Source organism: Rattus rattus, chromosome 16 (genome assembly GCF_011064425.1).
Source record: "Rattus rattus isolate New Zealand chromosome 16, Rrattus_CSIRO_v1, whole genome shotgun sequence".
Taxonomy (NCBI): domain Eukaryota; kingdom Metazoa; phylum Chordata; class Mammalia; order Rodentia; family Muridae; genus Rattus; species Rattus rattus.
The window spans coordinates 3,091,235-3,109,721 of record NC_046169.1 but is presented as its reverse complement, the minus strand read 5'-3'; the positions used below and the strand labels follow the sequence as shown (position 1 = coordinate 3,109,721).

At 37.4% G+C, this 18,487-nt stretch overlaps 1 pseudogene; it reads right to left on the bottom strand.

Moving 5' to 3' along the window:
• Positions 1 to 18,487, bottom strand: part of LOC116885848 — a 147,503-nt pseudogene that overhangs the window by 34,938 nt on the left and 94,078 nt on the right.

The following is an 18,487-nucleotide window of genomic DNA, read 5'->3' as shown; positions in this document are numbered from 1 at the left end:
CTACTACTCTAATAAGCATATTGCTCATGGAACTGGATCATTAATGAACATAGTCTTTTATCCATAAATAACTGGATGTTGCTATTGATTGTACATGACATATGCAATGAATGGTGATGAGCTTTAATATGTGCTATGACTTGAACATGGTGAAGCCTTTAATAGGAGAGATCTAGGGCTTGGGACGATTGCTCAGTATAATAGTATGTATAAGAGTATAAGAGCACCTCTTGCTGAGGTGCTGAATTTGGTTCCCACAACCAATATTACATGGCTCAAAACTGCCCCTTCTGTCCTCCTTGGGCACCTGCACTCAACAGGTAGATATTTGTGTATTCATACAAATAATGAAAAGCAAAACATAATTTTAAAGGAAAGGAAGTTAGTCATTGGAGGTTTGTCATTGGCAGACATATTGCTACAATGCCATGAGGTGAGTTGTTTTTACTTGTACAAACCACACCATACCAGTGTACATCACCACAAATTCAAAAGTGATACCTAATTGTGTCTCTGATATAAACTTCTAATCTCATCCTGAATATATATTGTCAATAATGAAAACACACAGCATTTATACATTAGTAATGAACGTGCTTTTGTTACATACAGAAGATGAGAAAATTCTTTTCCATAAATTGGAAATATAAAATTTAAAAAGTATATTCATGGTTTATGAGATTGCTGGGTATGGTGGTGGATTAAAAGTTGCTTCTGAAAGACTCAATGAAAGAGTCCCAGTAAGGAACAATAGACTCTACTTTTAGCATAAAAATAAATAAGGAAAAAAGAAATAAGCTTATTGGCAATTTTCTTTTCAAAGGAATATGCAAGTTAGCACCAAGTTTCACCATCTGGCCTGCACCAGGTCAAGCACAAGGGTAGCAGCCAATGAGATTCTATCCCTTCTAGACAGAATCTAGAACAGCAGGTAGAAACGTGTCAAACGATTGTATAGACAGGCACACTGTGAGTGGCTTGATGGCTGGAACATAACCAAGTGAGCATATGGAAGCCAAACAGAGGCACAGGAGTTAAGATTCTTTCTGGGCATCCTGGAGATGATTGCCTGGGTAGAATACACCCCTGTCAATGTCTTGGTGTACTACTGTGAGATATTTTATCTAGTATTATTCATGCCTGTAAAACATGTACTATGTTTCTCACTCCTGTTGTGGTTTGCCCTGAAGTTATGGTATTTTGATGCTAATTCCACTGCCCCAAGGACAGCTGCCTAGTCAAAGACTCAGGACTCAGGTGACTTCACCAGAGCCACCTCCATTGAATTTGTAAAGTACTGGTGAGGGGCAGGTACAGGATAGAAGGAGGCCTGTCATTGGAGGAGAAGGAAGGATGGGTGGGAGAGAAGTTTGAAGGAAGAGGAGGAGACTAGGGGAGAGAGGAGAGACGAGTCGGAGGAGAGGGAGAGAAGCCATAGCAGGTGATGTTAAGATTCTGCTCTGTGTATTTGCATGTTGTTATTAATGTTCTCAAGGGATGGATGGTACCGGGCTTTGTATGTTTAAGTGGGCAATTAATTTTACCAATTGGATTAAGATTATTGTGTTGTGTGTTCTTTTATGTGGGGGTTTGAGTGTAGGAAAGTGTGCAGCTGGGATGTGTTTCCGCCAAGATACCTAGCAGATATCTGGGGCACCGAGGTGCGGACCTAGCGGGGTAAAAAGACACCATATCTTTTATTTTTATATTTTTACAACAACGCACTCCTACTTTACTTTCTCTTTTCTCATTTTCCCAATTCCCTCCTCATTTTACTAATTAATCATGGGTGCTATATTTGTGAAGGATATTTTCTCTAATCAGTACTCCAGTGATGCTGTCTCTGAACCATGGTAGGGAAACAAGAAAAACCTACAAGTGTCTTCTAATGAAAATTCACCTCAATATTTTTGTGAAATTACTGTATTTGATATTGTTATTGACTCTTCCCCATCAAAAGCAGTAACCGATGGAAAGATATCACAGGATAAAAGATGCGTAAATTTAATATGAAAATATCCATTTCATTAATCTATGTACAGCTTCAATGCAACCTCAAGTAAAGTCCCCAACTTACTCTTCACAGCAATAGGACTATTCTAAATTTTCTATGAAGCCACAAAAGGTCGTGGATAAAAAGATTACCCTGAATGGAAAACATGCTGAAAGGATTGCAATTCCAAATCTTAAGATACATTACAGAGTCAAAGTAACAAATCAATAAGGTATTGACACAAAACTTGACATGTACACCAATTAAACAAAGCTGAAGACCGGAAAATGCATACATGTAACTTCAGCTACTTAATATTTGACAAAAATTGAAAAACTGGAGAAAAGAAACAAACAGTGCCAGGAAAAATGTCCATGTTTAGAAGAAAATGAGCTCTGTATCTTTCATGCTGCACAGGAACTAACTTCAAATGGATCAAAGTCTTAAACACTAAACTTGAAACAGTCAAACTCCTAGAAGAGATCCAAGGCAGCAGCCAATATGACATGTGTATAGGAAAGGACTTTCAAAATATGACTTTATTTTTCCAAAAACTAAGGCCACTGATTCACAACTGGGACCTAATATATCTCAAACCCTTGTGAACACCTAAATGAAGAGGAACTTTCAGAGTGGGAGAGAATCTTTGTCAGCTATTCATGTGGCAGAAGGTTAGGATTGACAACATATAAAGAACTAAAAAAAAATTTAATAAACAACATTTCCTCCCCCCAAATTAAAAAAATACAAATGACTCATCAAAAATGGTTTGGGACATGAATAGAGAGTTCCCCATACAATAAAATACAATTAAAAATAAAAATAAGGGGTTGGGTATTTAGCTCAGTGGTAGAGCGCTTGCCTAGGAAGCACAAGGCCCTGGGTTCGGTCCCCAGCTCTGAAAAAAAGAAAAAGAAAAAATGAAACAATAAAAATAAATTGACTAAGTTTAGGTTGAAGAGATGAGTCAGTATTTGAGAGCACTTACTGATCTTCCAGAGAACCTAGGTTCAATTCCCAGCTTGCACATTGCAGCTCACAACTGACCATAGCATGAAGATTTGACATCCTCAGACCGATATGCAGATAAAACACCAATGCATACAAATAAAAATAAATTAAAAGTGACGAAAATATTTTGAAAAAGGTTTAACATCTCTGGAAATTAGAGAGATGCAAATTAAATAGGTTTGAGATTTTGTCTAACCCAACTCAGAATGGAAATGCCCCATGGAACAAGCATCAAGCTTTAGGGCTCTTGGGGAAAAGGCAAACCCTACTGACTGTGGGACTGGAAACTGATATCACCACTAAGAATATCAGTGTGGAATACTCTCAACAAGGTAAAAATGAATCTATCATATGATTCAGCTCTATCACTCTTTGGAATGTGTCCAAAGGCCTTAACGACCTACTCTAGAGGTACTTTCTCATTACTGCTCCATTCACAATAGCTATGAAATTGAGACAACATAAATGTCCTACAACTGACAAATAGAACACTATTTAGCTGTAAAAAATAAAATTATGAATTTGAAAGGAATTAGATGGAATTAGAAGAGACCATATTGAGTGATCTTGAATAACAAAACCACAATATCAGATGGAAGAAGTCATCTTTTGAGTTGTTGGCCAGGGTTGTCCAAGAAAGTTTCAAAGTTTAGACTATTTCTATTGCTTTTGGTTGCAGCACTCTCAGAGTAAATCCCATGTAAAAGTAATTCTTGAGGGTTTTCTTTGCCTCCCATGTACCTGAGTAACTTCAGGAATTTCTACATCTGTTCTAGCCTTCTTTAGCACCTGAATAACAGATACAGAGACATGGTATTCTTATTAGCAAGGTGCAAGCACTAAACTGTACAGGTTCTGAGGTATCCTAACCTGACAAGCTGCTATTCCCCAGCCATATGCCCCATTACTAGCCATCTGGTTATGTACTGGCTCACTCTGGTCCATATGTGTCTACCTGACTCATTTCTTCCAATGACTTCATGGAAAATCATCCCTGTCCATACACATGGTCCCTTCCCCTTTTCCTTTTCTCCTCTCTCCCTAATCTTCTGTCTCTTTGGGAAAACCTGCTTGGATGGAAAGTCCTGCCCTATTCTTTTCTGCACAGGCCATTGTCCAATTAGCTGCTGATAAACCAATCAGAGATGATTGGAATAAATTTTATATAACACATAGACTGGATGGTTGACCCTGCCAATCAGACTTACAACAAGATATCTGAATGGAAAAACAGCATCTGAATATAGAGGGCACAAAACTGTCCCCCAACATTCACCATTGCTAAAGACACTGTATGCTGCAAAAATGGCAAGGAGATCCCTCAACTGGAACTGATATGAATTTGTATTCCCTGAGGACTAGCTTTCACAGTACCAAAAGATAGCATGTAAGCTTTCAAAGGAAGTTAGAAACCAACAGCCCTACCCAGCCTTGATGCCTATGAACCACATCAACTCCAGGCATGACAGAATAACTCTAAGAGTGTAATAATGTTGTTGGATAGCTGTTTTTGGTAACCAACAGCTTCCTAAGTGGACTTAGACTTGTTAAATGAGACGGAAACCATGCCTGGTATGGAAAACAGATAACTACTCAGTACTAGTGTAGTCATGTTTATTGTAGGAGAATCTCCAGCCACAAATTTAATAAATTAGCAAAATCCTTAGCAACGATATAATACATTTGCTTATATACCCACAGATAAGTGTAGCCTCATCCCACATCAAGAAAATGTCTTTTTGCAATACTTGGAGACCACTACAGGAAATCACAACCAATCAAAATGCACAGCTGTGGAGCCAGTACCAATGAATGGACAGATGCATCCCTAAAATATCATAACACATAACGATCAAGATATTTTGAGAAAGACGGGACAGACAGAATATAAAAGCCAGAGGATCAGAATTTGCTGTGGGATTGTGGCTATTATTAATGTCAGAAGCTACACCCATAATGTCTCACCAGTGCAACTGCCCAAAATGAGCTGAACAAAGATGATAGCAACAAATGTGCTACGCTGGATGGGAAAGGGCATGAGATCTAATCCTTCATAAAGAATTACATAACAACAGAAACTGAGGAAATTAAAAAAATCATTAGGTATAACTGTAAAAAGCCTACTCAATAAAACTGGAAAATATAAGTAAAATGGATGATTTTCTAGACAGATACCACATACCAAAGTAAATCAAGAACAGGTAAATTATCTAAACAGTCTCAAGCCCTTAGGAAATAGAAACAGTCATTAAAAGTCTTGCAAAGAACAAAGAAAACAAAAAAAGAGAAGAAAAGAAATAAAGAAATAAATGAACAAGAAAGAAAGAAAGAAAGAAGGAAAGAAAGAAGGAAAGAAAGAAACCCAGGGCTAGATGGTTTTAGTGCAGAATTCTACCAGACTTTCACAGAAGAGCTAATTCCAATGCTCCTCATAGAAGAGGGGGAGGGATCATGGGATAGGGACTTTCCAGAGGGGAAACCAGAAATGAAGATAACACTTGAAATGTAAATAAATAAAACATCCAATAAAAATTGCTGTAAAATTAGATACAGAATAACACTACATCATTTATACTTTTAGGCACAGTTATCCTGATACCTAAACCATAAAGACTCAAAAAAGAGAACTTCAGACTAATTTTTCTTCTGAATATCAACATAAATAACTGAATAGAATTCTACCAAAATGAAACCAAGAATACATCAAAACACCATTTACTATGATCAAGTAGATTTCATCCCAAGTATGAATATACAGAAATCCATCAACATATTCCACTCTATAAAGAAATCCAGAGGAGGGAAAATCACATAATCATTGAATTAGATGCTGAGAAAGCCTTCAACAAAATCCAACACTTCTTCATGTTAAAAGGCTTGGAGAGATCACAGATTCTAGACACATATCCGAACATGATAAACTGCAAGAGAAGAGCCAGCATCATTAAATGGAGAAGAACTTGAAGTCATTTCACTAAAGAGACAGGACAAGACTGCCAACTCACCCTATCTATTCAACATAGTACTTGAAGTTCTAACTAGAGTAATAAGACAACAAAAGGAGATCAAGGGGGTACAAATTGGAAAGGGGAGTCAGGTATTACCATTCTCGGATTATATAATTGTATACATATGTGAACTTCAAATTCTACCAGGTAACTTCTACAGCTGATAATTTCAGTAAAGTTGCTTGATATAAAATTAACTCAAATCAATATCCCTTCTTTATACATTGATGAATCGGCCAACAACGACATTAGGGAAACACAATAGCCAAAAATAATATAAAACATCTTGGTGTAACTCTAATCAATCAAGTGAAAGATCTGTATGACAAGAATTTCAAGTCCTTCTAAAACAAAATTGAAGAAGATATCAGGAGATGGGACTATCTCCCATGCTCATAAATTGGCAGGATTAACAGTGAAAATGGCCATCTTACCAAAGGCAACCTACAGATTTAATGCGATTCCCATCAAAATTCCAACACATTTTTAAATAGACCTTGAAAGAGCAATTCTCAACTTCAGGATCTAGAAAACAATCCTGAGCAGTGAATAACTTTCTGGAGAAATCACTATCCCAGACCGTGAGCTCTATTCCAGAGCAATAGTAATAAAACTGAATGGTATCATTACAGAAACAGGCGGTTGATCAATGGAATGGAATTCAAGTCCCTGAAATAAACCCACACACCTATGGTCACTTGATTTTTGACAAAGAAACCAAAACATATAATTAAAAAAAAAGCATCTTGAACAAATAGTTCTGGTCTAGATATCTGCATATGTAGAGAAATGCAAATAGATCCATAATTATTATCCTGCACAAAAATGAAGTACAAACGGATCAAGAACCTTAACATAAACCTGGATACACTAAATCTCATAGAAGAGAGAACTTGAGCTCATTGGTAGAGGAGACAATTTCCAGAAGAGAATACCAATGGCTCACACTATAAGATCAACAAGAATAAATGGAACCTCATGAAACTGAAGAGCTTCTGTAAGGCAAATGACAATGCCAATACATCAAATGGGGAGTGTACAAATTGGGAAATATCTTCACTAACCATACATCTGACAGAGGAATAATAACCAAAATATACAATGAAGAACCTAGACTCCAACAATATAATAGCTCAATTATAAAATGGAGTACAAAAGTAAACAGAGGATTCTCAACAGAGGAATTTCTAATGGCCAAGAAACACTTAAAAATGTTCATCATCCTTAGTTAATGTGAATATAGACAACTCTGTGATTCCACCTTACAGCAATCAGAATGGCTATGATCAAAAGCTCATGCAACAGCATATTGTGGTGATGGTTTAGAAAAAGGGGGAACACTCCTCCATTGTTGGTGGTATTACAAACTTTTACAGACATTCTGGAATTCAATCTTGTGGTTTCTTAGAAAATTGGAAATAGTTCTACCTGAAGACCCATCTATACTGCTCCTGGACATATACTCAAAAACTGCTCCACCATACTACAAGGATATGTGCTCTACTATGTTCATAGGAGACTTCTTCATAATAGCCAGAAATTGAAAACAATGGGGACATCCCTCAACCTAAGAATGGATAAAGAAAATATGGTTCATTTATACAATGAAATACTATACAGTTATTTAGAATAATGTGAATTTTGTAGGACAATGAATGGAACTAGAAAATATCCTCCTGAGTGAGGTAACCCAGACCCAAAGACATGCATTGTATGAATTCACTGATAAGTGGATATTAGCTGAAATGTACAGAATACCCATGATATACCGCACAAATCCAAAGGAGTTAATAACAAGGGAGGCCCAAGAGAGAATGCTTGAATCTCACTTAAAAGGGGAACTAAATATTCATAAGAGGCAGAGGGAGTGAGGGATCTGAATGTGAGAGTGAATGGGGAGGAGGAATGGAGGTAGAATTAGGTGTGGGGAGACACAGGAGAGAGGTCTAGAGGACCAGAGATGTTGGGGGGTGTGAGAATGGTAGGAATCTGTAGGAATTTCCAGAGATCTGGGATGGGGAGCCTCCCAGGAGTAAATATGTGTGACTGAAGCTGAGATGCCTAATAGCTGGGGACATGGAACTTGATGAGGCCACCTTCTGTAACAAGGCAGGATCTAGAGTAGAGACAAAACCACCCATAAAATTTCTACCCAAAATTCGTCCTACCTAAAAGAAATGCAGAGACAAAAGCAGAGACCAAATAAGCAGGGAGAGACTGGACAGCCTTGTCTAGTGCCTGATTTTAGTGGGGTTGCTTCAAGTTTCTCATCATTTAGTTTGATGCTGGCTACTGGTTTGCTGTATATTGCTTTTTCTATATTTAGGATGAGTTTTGAATTCATGATCTTTACATGAGTTTTAAAATGAAGGGCTGTTGAATTTTGTGAAATGCTTTCTCAGAATCTAATGAGATGATCATGTGGTTTTTTTTTTTCTTTTAGAGTTCGTTTACATAGTGGATTAGGTTGATGGATTTCCATATTCTGAACCATCCCTTCATCCCTGGGATGAAACCTATTTGATCACGACGTGGGATCATTTTTGATGTGTTCTTGGATTCAGTTTGTGAAAATCTTGTTGAGTACTTTTGTGTTGATATTCATAAGGGAAATTGGTCTGAAGTTCTCTCTTTGTTGAGTAATTGTGTGGTTTAGGTATAAGTGTAATTTTGACTTTTATAGAAGGAATTGGTTAGTGCTCCTTCTCACTCTTTCCCTACTTATTCAATATACTACTCAAAGTCCTAGCCAGAACAATCAGACAACAAAAGGAAGTCAAAAAGATACAAACGTGAACGGAAAGTCAAATTAACACTATGTGCTGATGAAATGATAGTTTACTTAGGTGACCCCAAATGTTTGACCAGAGAAGTAATAAGCCTGATACCTAACTTCAGCACAGTGACTGGGTATGAAATTAACTCAAATGAATTGGCAGCCTTCCTCTACTCAAAGGATAAACAGACTGAGAAAAAATTAGGGAAAGGACACACTTCATGATAGTCACAAATAATATAAAATACCTCATTGTGACTCGAACCAAGTGAGTGAAATATCCGTAGACCAAGAAATTTAAGTCCCTGAAGAAAGAAATTGAAGAAAATATCAGAAGATGGAAAGATCTTCCATGCCCATGGATAACAGGATTTATATAGTAAAAATGGCCATTTAGCCAAAGGCAATCTACAGATTAAATGCATTCCCCATCAAAATTCCAACTCAATTCTTCATAGAGTTGGAAAGATCAATTTGCAAGTTCATTTGGAATAATAAAAACCCCAGAATAGTGAAAATTATCTCAACAATAAAAGAACTTCTGGAGGAATCACCATTCCTGATACCTACATCAAGCAGTAATACAGAGAAACAGTGATAAAATGTATGGTATTGGCACAGAGAAAGGCAGGCAGATCAATGGAGTGGAATTGAGGAAACAGTAGAATTGAACTGACACACCTATGGTCACTTCATCTTTGACAACATAGCAAAAACCATCCAGTGGATAAAAGATCGCATTTTCAACAAATGGTAGAACAGCATGTAGAAGAAATGGTACTGACCAATTTATCACCTGTTCAAAGCTCAAGTCCAAGTGGATGAAGGACCTCAGATAAACCAGTATACACTCAAACTAATAAAAGAAAATGGGGCAGAGCCTAGAACACATGGGCATCGGGAAATTTTTCTGAACAAAGTACCCGTGGCTTATGCTCTAAGAAGAATCAACAAAATGAGACTTTATAAACTGCAAATCTTTAAGGCAAAGGACACTGTCATTAGGGCAAAAATGCCAATCAACATATTGGGGAAAGATCTTTTACCAATCCTACATCTGATAGAGGGCTAATATCCAATATATCCAAAGACCAAGAAGGTAGACTCCAGTGAGTCCAATAACCCTATTAAAATTGGGCACAGAGCCAAACAAAGAATTCAGCTGAGGAATAAATGGTTGAGAAGTACCAAAAAGAAATGTTCAACATTTTAGTAATCAGGGAAATGCATCAAACAACCTGAGATTTTCATCACACCAGCCAGAATGGCTAGACCAAACTCAGGGCACAAATAGATGCTGGCAAAATGTGGAGAAAGAGAATTGCAAGCTGGTACAACCATTCTGGGAATAAGTTTGGAGGTTCCTCAGAAAATTGGACATTGCACTACCTGAGGACACTGCTAACCAATGCTGGGCATATACCCAAATTATACTCCAACATACATAAAAGACACATGGTCCACTATGTTCATAGCAACTTTATTTATAATAGCTAGAAGCTAGAGAGAACCTAGATATATTTGCCAGAGGAATGGATACAGAAAATGTGGTGTATCTACACAATGGAGTACTACTCAGCTGTCAAAAACAATGACAGTATGAAATTCATGGACGAATGGATGGAACTAGAAAATTTCATCCTGAGTAAGGTAAACCAATCACAAAAACACACACCTGCTATGCACTCACTGATAAGTGGATATTAGCCAAAACACTTGAATTTCCCAACATACAATCCACAGATTACATGAAGCTCAAGAAGGACAACCAAAGAGCAGATTCTTCAGTCCTCCTTAAAAGGGGGAATAAAAATATTCATAGGAGGGGATATGGAGGCAAGGTTTGGAGCAGAGATTGAAGGAATGGCTATTCTGAGCATGTCCCAACCGGGGATCCAGCCCATATAAAACAAAGCCACCAAAACTAGACAACATTGATGAAGCCAAGAAAACATGTTGACAGGAATCTGATATACCATCTTCTGAGAGGTTTAGCCAAAGTGTGACAAATAAAGATCTGAATGCTAGCAGCAAACCATTGAACTGGAGAATGGGGTCGCTGCTGGAAGGATTAAAAAGGAGGAAGGAGCTGAAGGGGCCAACCCCATAAGAACAAATAATATCAACCAATCAGAGATCCTAGGGACCAATCCCCACCCAAAGACTAAACATGGGCAGACCCATATTCCAAACTGCAGGATGAAAGAGCATGGCCTTGTCGGGCACCAAGGGGAGAAAGCCCCCGGTCCCGCCACATGTGACCAAGGAAGGACCCTGTGGGGAATGTAAGGAGGAGAGGTGGCAGGCAAGGAGGGGGTAAATACCCTACAGAAGGACGGAGGGGACCAGATAGGGGCTTATGGCACAGGAAACCAGGAAAGGGAATAACATTTGAAAATGTAAAGAAAAATTATCTGAAACAAAAAGACAGCAGAGCCCTGAAGGAACACCAACCAGTACCTGGTCCAACTTTGAAACCCATCCCATGTGCAAGCAACCAATCCCGACACTATTAATAATACTTGTTATGCTTGCAGATAGGGACCTCATCATAACTCTGAGTTTACTATATGCAGCAGGTGACTGAAACTATTGTAGACACCCACTGCCAAATTTTTGAATGTATGTCATGAAATTTATGAAAGAGGATTTAGGAATGATTGAAGTCCCTGAAGGGGATAGAAACCCATAGGGAACCCAACAGAGTCAACAAACATGGACACCGTGGGAGTTTTAGAGACTGAGCCACTGATTGTGCAAATCTATATACAGACTTGTCCAATGCCCCAGCTCATATGAAGTAGTGTCCATGTGGGCCTCCAAACTGAGCAGAGGCCTCCTTAAAGCTATAGACTGACTATAGACAATTCTTGAAACGCTACCTGTCCGGCTTCAGGAAAAATGTACAATCATGTAGATATTGATGGCCAGGACATGGGATACTGAAGGTGGTCCATCCTCTCAGGGTATAAGAGGAGGGAGATGGAGAGGGACTCTGTCATAGAATTAGAAGTGATTTGAAACATGAATAAATAAATAAATACATAAATAAGTAAAATCTGACAATGAATCAACAAAACAAAATAAAAAAAAATTACAGACAACTGAGGAACTGTATGAGCAGGGTGTGGGTTATCCTTCCAGGGAAGACACACCAATTGGTTGTCCCAGTATCGACAGTGAACTTTTAAAATACATTAAAAGTAGTATTACCTTGGTCTGAGAAGTTAATAGAAAATATACATATGTACAAAGTATATGCTACATTCATACAGTTTTATTAATGAAATGAACCATGAATATGAAGGAGAGAAGAAAGGTATATAAGAACATTGAGGTAGAAGTGATATGGAAGCCAAACAGAGGCACAGGAGTTAAGATTCTTTCACCGGCATCCTGGAGATGATTACCTGGGTAGAATACACCCTATCAATGTCTTGGTGTACTACTGTGAGATATTTTATCTAATTATTATTCATGCCTGTAAAATATGTACTATGTTCTCACTCCTGTTATGGTTTTTGCCCTGAAGTTATGGTATTTTGATGCTAATTCCACTGCCCCAAGGACAGCTGCCTAGTCAAAGACTCAGGACTCAGGTGACTTCACCAGAGCCACCTCCATTGAATTTGTAAAGTACTGGTGAGGGCAGGCACAGGATAGAAGGAGGCCTGTCATTGGAGGAGAAGGAAGGATGGGTGGGAGAAGTTTGAAGGAAGAGGAGGAGACTAGGGAGAGAGAGGAGAGACGAGTGGGAGGAGAGGGGAGAGAAGCCGCAGCAGGTGATGTGGGATTCTGCTCTGTGTATTTGTGCATATTGTTATTAATGTTCTCAAGGGATGGATGGTACCGGGCTTTGTATGTTTAAGTGGGCAATTAATTTTACCAATTGGATTAAGATTATTGTGTTGTGTGTTTCTTTTTATGGGGGTTTGAGTGTAGGAGCAATTGTGCAGCTGGGATGTGTTTCCAAGATACCTAGCAGATATCTAAAAACCGAAAGTGGACCTAAGCGGGGGTAAAAAGACACCATATCTTTTATTTTATATTTTTTACAACAACGCACTCCTACTTTCTTTCTCTTTTCTCATTTTCCCAATTCCCCTCTCATTTTACTAATTAATCATGGGTGCTATATTTGTGAAGGATATTTTCTCTAATCAGTACTCCAGTGATGCTGTCTCTGAACCATAGTGAAACAAGAAAAAACCTACAAGTGTCTTCTAATGAAAATTCACCTCAATATTTTTTGAAATTACTGTATTTGATATTGTTATTGACTCTTCCCCATCAAAAGCAGTAACAGATGGAAAGATATCACAGATAAAAGATAATAAATTTAATATGAAAATATCCATTTCATTAATCTATGTACAGCTTCAATGCAACCTCAACTAAAGTCCCCAACTTACTCTTCACAGCAATAGGACTATTCTAAATTGTCTATGAAGCCACAAAAGGTCGTGGATAAAAAGATTAGCCTGAATGGCAAACATGCTGAAAGGATTGCAATTTCAAATCTTAAGATACATTACAGAGTCAAAGTAACAAATCAATAAGGTATTGACACAAAACTTGACATGTACACCAATTAAACAAAGCTGAAGACCGGAAAATGCATACATGTAACTTCAGCTACTTAATATTTGACAAAAATTGAAAAACTGGAGAAAAGAAACAAACAGTGCCAGGAAAAATGTCCATGTTTAGAAGAAAATGAGCTCTATATCTTTCATGCTGCACAGGAACTAACTTCAAATGGATCAAAGTCTTAAACACTAAACTTGAAACAGTCAAACTCCTAGAAGAAAACCATAGGCAGCATCCAATATGACATGTGTATAGGAAAGGACTTTCAAAATATGACTTTATTTTTCCAAAAACTAAGGCCACTGATTCACAACTGGGACCTAATATATCTCAAACCCTTGTGAACACCTAAATGAAGAGGAAGCTTTCAGAGTGTGAGAGAATCTTTGTCAGCTATTCATGTAGCAGAAGGTTAAGATTGACTGCATATAAATAATGAAAAAAAATGTAATAAATAACATATCCTCGCCCACAATTAAAAAATACAAATGACTCATCAAAAATCGACTGGGACACAAATAGAGAGTTCCCCATACAATAAAATACAATTAAAAATGAAATTAACATGGCTAAGTTTAGGCTGGAGGGATGACTCAGTGTTTGAGAGCACTGACTGCTCTTCCAGAGAACCTAGGTTCAATTCCCACCTAGCAAATTGCAGCTCACAACTGATCATAGCATCAAGATCTGACATCCTCAGACCAATATGCAGATAAAACACCAATGCATATAAATAAAAATAAATTAAAAGTGACTAAAATATTTTTAAAAAGGTTTATCATCTCTGGAAATCAGAGAGATGCAAATTAAATAGCTTTGAGATTTTGTCTTACCCATGTCAGAAGGAAATGCCCCATGGAACAAGCATCAAGCTTTAGGGTTCTTGGGGAAAAGGCAAACCCTACTCACTGTTTGTGTGACTGGAAACTGGTATCACCACTAAGAATATCAGTGTGGAATACTCTCAACAAGGTAAAAATGAATCTATCATATGATTCAGCTCTATCACTCTTGGGAATGTGTCCAAAGGACTTAACGACCTACTCTAGAGGTACTTTCTCATTACTGCTCCATTCACAATAGCTATGAAATTGAGACAACATAAATGTCCTACAATTGACAAATAGAACACTATTTAGCTATAAAAAATAAAATTATGAATTTGAAAGGAATTAGATGGAATTAGAAGAGACCATATTGAGTGATCTTGAATAACAAAACCACAATATCAGATGGAAGAAGTCATCTTTTGAGTTGTTGGTCAGGGTTGTCCAAGAAAGTTTCAAAGTTTAGACTATTTCTATTGGTTTTTTGGTTGCAGCACCTCAGAGGTAAATCCCCTGTAAAAAGTAATTCTTGAGGGTTTCTTTGCCTCCCATGTACCTGAGTAACTTCAGGAATTTCTACATCTGTTCTAGCCTTCTTTAGCACCTGAATAACAGATACAGAGACATGGTATTCTTATTAGCAAGGTGCAAGCACTAAACTGTACAGGTTCTGAGGTATCCTAACCTGACAAGCTGCTATTCCCCAGCCATATGCCCCATTACTAGCCATCTGGTTGTGTACTGCCCTACCATATGTGTCTACCTGACTCATTTCTTCAATAACTTCAAGAGGAAAATCATCCCTGTTTGGAAAAGTTTCCCCTTTTCCTTTCTCCTCTCTCCTAATCTTCTGTCTCTTTGGGAAAACCTGCTTGGATGGAAAAGTCCTGCCTATTCTTTTCTGCACAGGCCATTGTCCAATTAGATGCTGATAAACCAATCAGTCTGATTGGAAAAATTTCTAACTTACATAGACTGGAATGGTTGACCCTGCCCGTAGACTACAACAAGATATCTGTTGGAAAACAGCATCTGAATATGGAGGAGGAACTGTCTCCAACATTCCACCATTTACTAAAGACACTGTATGCAAAAATGGCATTAGATCCCTCAACTGGAACTGATATGAATTTGTATTCCCTCTAGCTTTCACAGTACCCAAAGATAATTGTAAGCTTTTTCAAACAGTTAAAAAATAGCCCTACTGCAATACTATGAGACCACATCAACTCCAGGCAATCAGAATAACTCTAAAATAATGTTGTTGGATAGCTGTTTTTGGTAACCAACAGCTTCCTAAATGGACTTAGACTTGTTAAATGAGAGGCGGAAACCATGCCTGGTATGGAAAACAGATAACTACTCAGTACTAGTGTAGTCATGTTTATTGTAGGAAGAATCTCCAGCCACAAATTTAATAAATTAGCAAAATCCTTAGCAACGATATAATACATTTGCTTATATACCCACAGATAAGTGTAGCCTCATCCCACATCAAGAAAATGTCTTTTTGCAATACTTGGAGACCACTACAGGAAATCTCAACCAATCAAAATGCACAGCTGTGGAGCCAGTACTAATGGATGGACAGATGCATCCCTAAAATACCTTAACACATAACGATCAAGATATATTGAGAAAGATGGGACAGACAGATTATAAAAGCCAGAGGATGAGAGTTTGCTGTGGGATTGTGGCTATTATTAATGTCAGAAGCTACACCCAGAATGTCTCACCAATGCAACTGCCCAAAATGAGCTAAACAAAGAGGATAGCAACAAATATGCTATGCTGGATGGGAAAGGACATGAGATCTAACTCTTCATAAAGAATTACATAACAACAGAAACTGAGGAAATTAAAAAAATCATTAGGTATAACTGTAAAAAGCCTACTCAATAAAACTGGAAAATATAAGTAAAATGGATGATTTTCTAGACAGATACCACATACCAAAGTTAAATCAAGATCAGGTAAATTATCTAAACAGTCTCAAACCATTAAGGAAATAGAAACAGTCATTAAAAGTCTCCAAAAGAACAAACAAAACAAAAAAGAAAAGAAATAAAGAAATAAATGAATAAGAAAAAAAGAAAGGAAGGAAGGAAGGAAGAAAGGAAGGAAGGAAGGAGCCCAGGGGTACATGGTTTTAGTGCAGAATTCTACCAGACTTTCACAAAAGAGCTAATTCAATGCTCCTCATAGAAGAGGGAGGGATCATGGGATAGGGACTTTCAGAGGAAACCAGGAATGAAGATAACACTTAAAATGTAAATAAATAAAACATCCGATAAAAATTGGTGTAAAATTAGAAACAGAATAACGCTACATAAGTCATACTTTTAGGCATAGTTACCCTGATACCTAAACCATAAAGACTCAACAAAGAGAACTTCAGACTATTTTTTCTTCTGACTATCAACATAAATGACTGAATAGAATTCTAACAAAATGAAAGCAAGAATACATCAAAAACACCATTCACTATGATCAAGTAGATTTCACCCGAAGGATGAATATACAGAAATCGATCAACATATTCCACTCTATTAAGAAATCCAGAGGAGGGAAAAATCACATAATCATCGCATTAGATGCTAAGAAAACCTTCAACAAAATCCAACACTTCTTAATGTTAAAAAGCTTGGAGAGATCAGGGATTCTAGGCACACATCCAAACGTAATAAACTGCAAGAGAAGAGCCAGCATCATAAAATGGAGAAGAACTTGAAGGCATTTCACTAAAGAGACAGGACAAGACTGCCAACTCTCCCTATCTATTCAATATAGTACTTGAAGTTCTAGCTAGAGTAATTAGACAACAAAAGGAGATCAAGGGGGTACAAATTGGAAAGGGTGTCAGGTATTACCATTCTCAGATGATATAATAATATACATATGTGAACTTCAAATTCTAACAGATAACATCTACAGCTGATAATTGCAGTAAAGTTGCGTGATATAAAATTAACTCAACTCAATATCCCTTCTTTATATATTGATGAATAGGCCAAAAAAGAAATTAGGGAAACACGATAGTAACAAATAATATAAAACATCTTGGTGTAACTCTAATCAAACATGTGCAAGATCTGTATGACAAGAATTTCAAGTCCCTGTAAAACGAAATTGAAGAAGATATCAGGAGATGGGAAGATCTCCCATGCACATAAATTGGCAGGATTAACAGTGAAAATGTCCATCTTACTAAAAGCCACCAACAGATTTAAAGCAATTCCCATCAAAATCCAACACATTTTTAAATAGACCTTGAAAGAGCAAGTCTCAACTTCAGGATCTAGAAAACAATCCTGAACAGTGAATAACTTTCTGGAGAAATCACTATCCCAGACCTTGAGCTCTACTACAGAGCAATAGTAATAAAACTGAATGGTATCATTATAGAAACAGGTGAGTGATCAATGGAACGGAATTGAAGTCCCTGAAATAAACCCACACACCTATGGTCACTTGATTTTTGACAAAGAAGCCAAAAAATATAATTAAAAAAAAGAAAGCATCTTCAACAAATGATTCTAGTCTAGATATCTGCATATGTAGAGAAATGCAAACAGATCCATAATTATTATCCTGCACAAAATTCAAGTCCAAATGGATCAAGAACCTCAACATAAGCCTGGACACACTAAATCTCATAGAAGAGAGAACTTGAGCTCATTGGTACAGGAGACAATTTCCTGAACAGAATACCAGTGGCTCACACTATAAGATCAACAAAGAATAAATGGAACCTCATGAAACTGAAAAGCTTCTGTAAGGCAAAGGACACTGCCAATAAATCAAATTGGCAGTGTACAAATTGGGAAATATCTTCACTAACCATACATCTGACAGAGGACTAAAAACCAAAATATACAATGAACTTAAGAACCTAGACTCCAACAAACCAAATAGCTCAATTATAAAATGGAGTACAAAACTAAACAGAGGATTTCAACAGAGGAATTTCTAATGGCCAAGAAACACTTAAAATGTTCACCACCCTTAGTTATGTGAATCAAGACAACTCTGAGATTCCACCTTACAGCAATCAGAAGGGCTAAGATCAAAAGCTCATGCAAAAGCACATTGTGGTGAGGGTGTGGAGAAAGGGGGAACACTCCTCCATTGTTGGTGGCATTATAAACTTGTACAGAAATTCTGGAATTCAATCTTGTGGTTTCTTAGAAAATTGGAAATAGTTCTACCTGAAGTCCCAGCTATACTGCTCCTGGACATATACTCAAAAACTGCTACACTATACTACAAGGATATGTGCTCT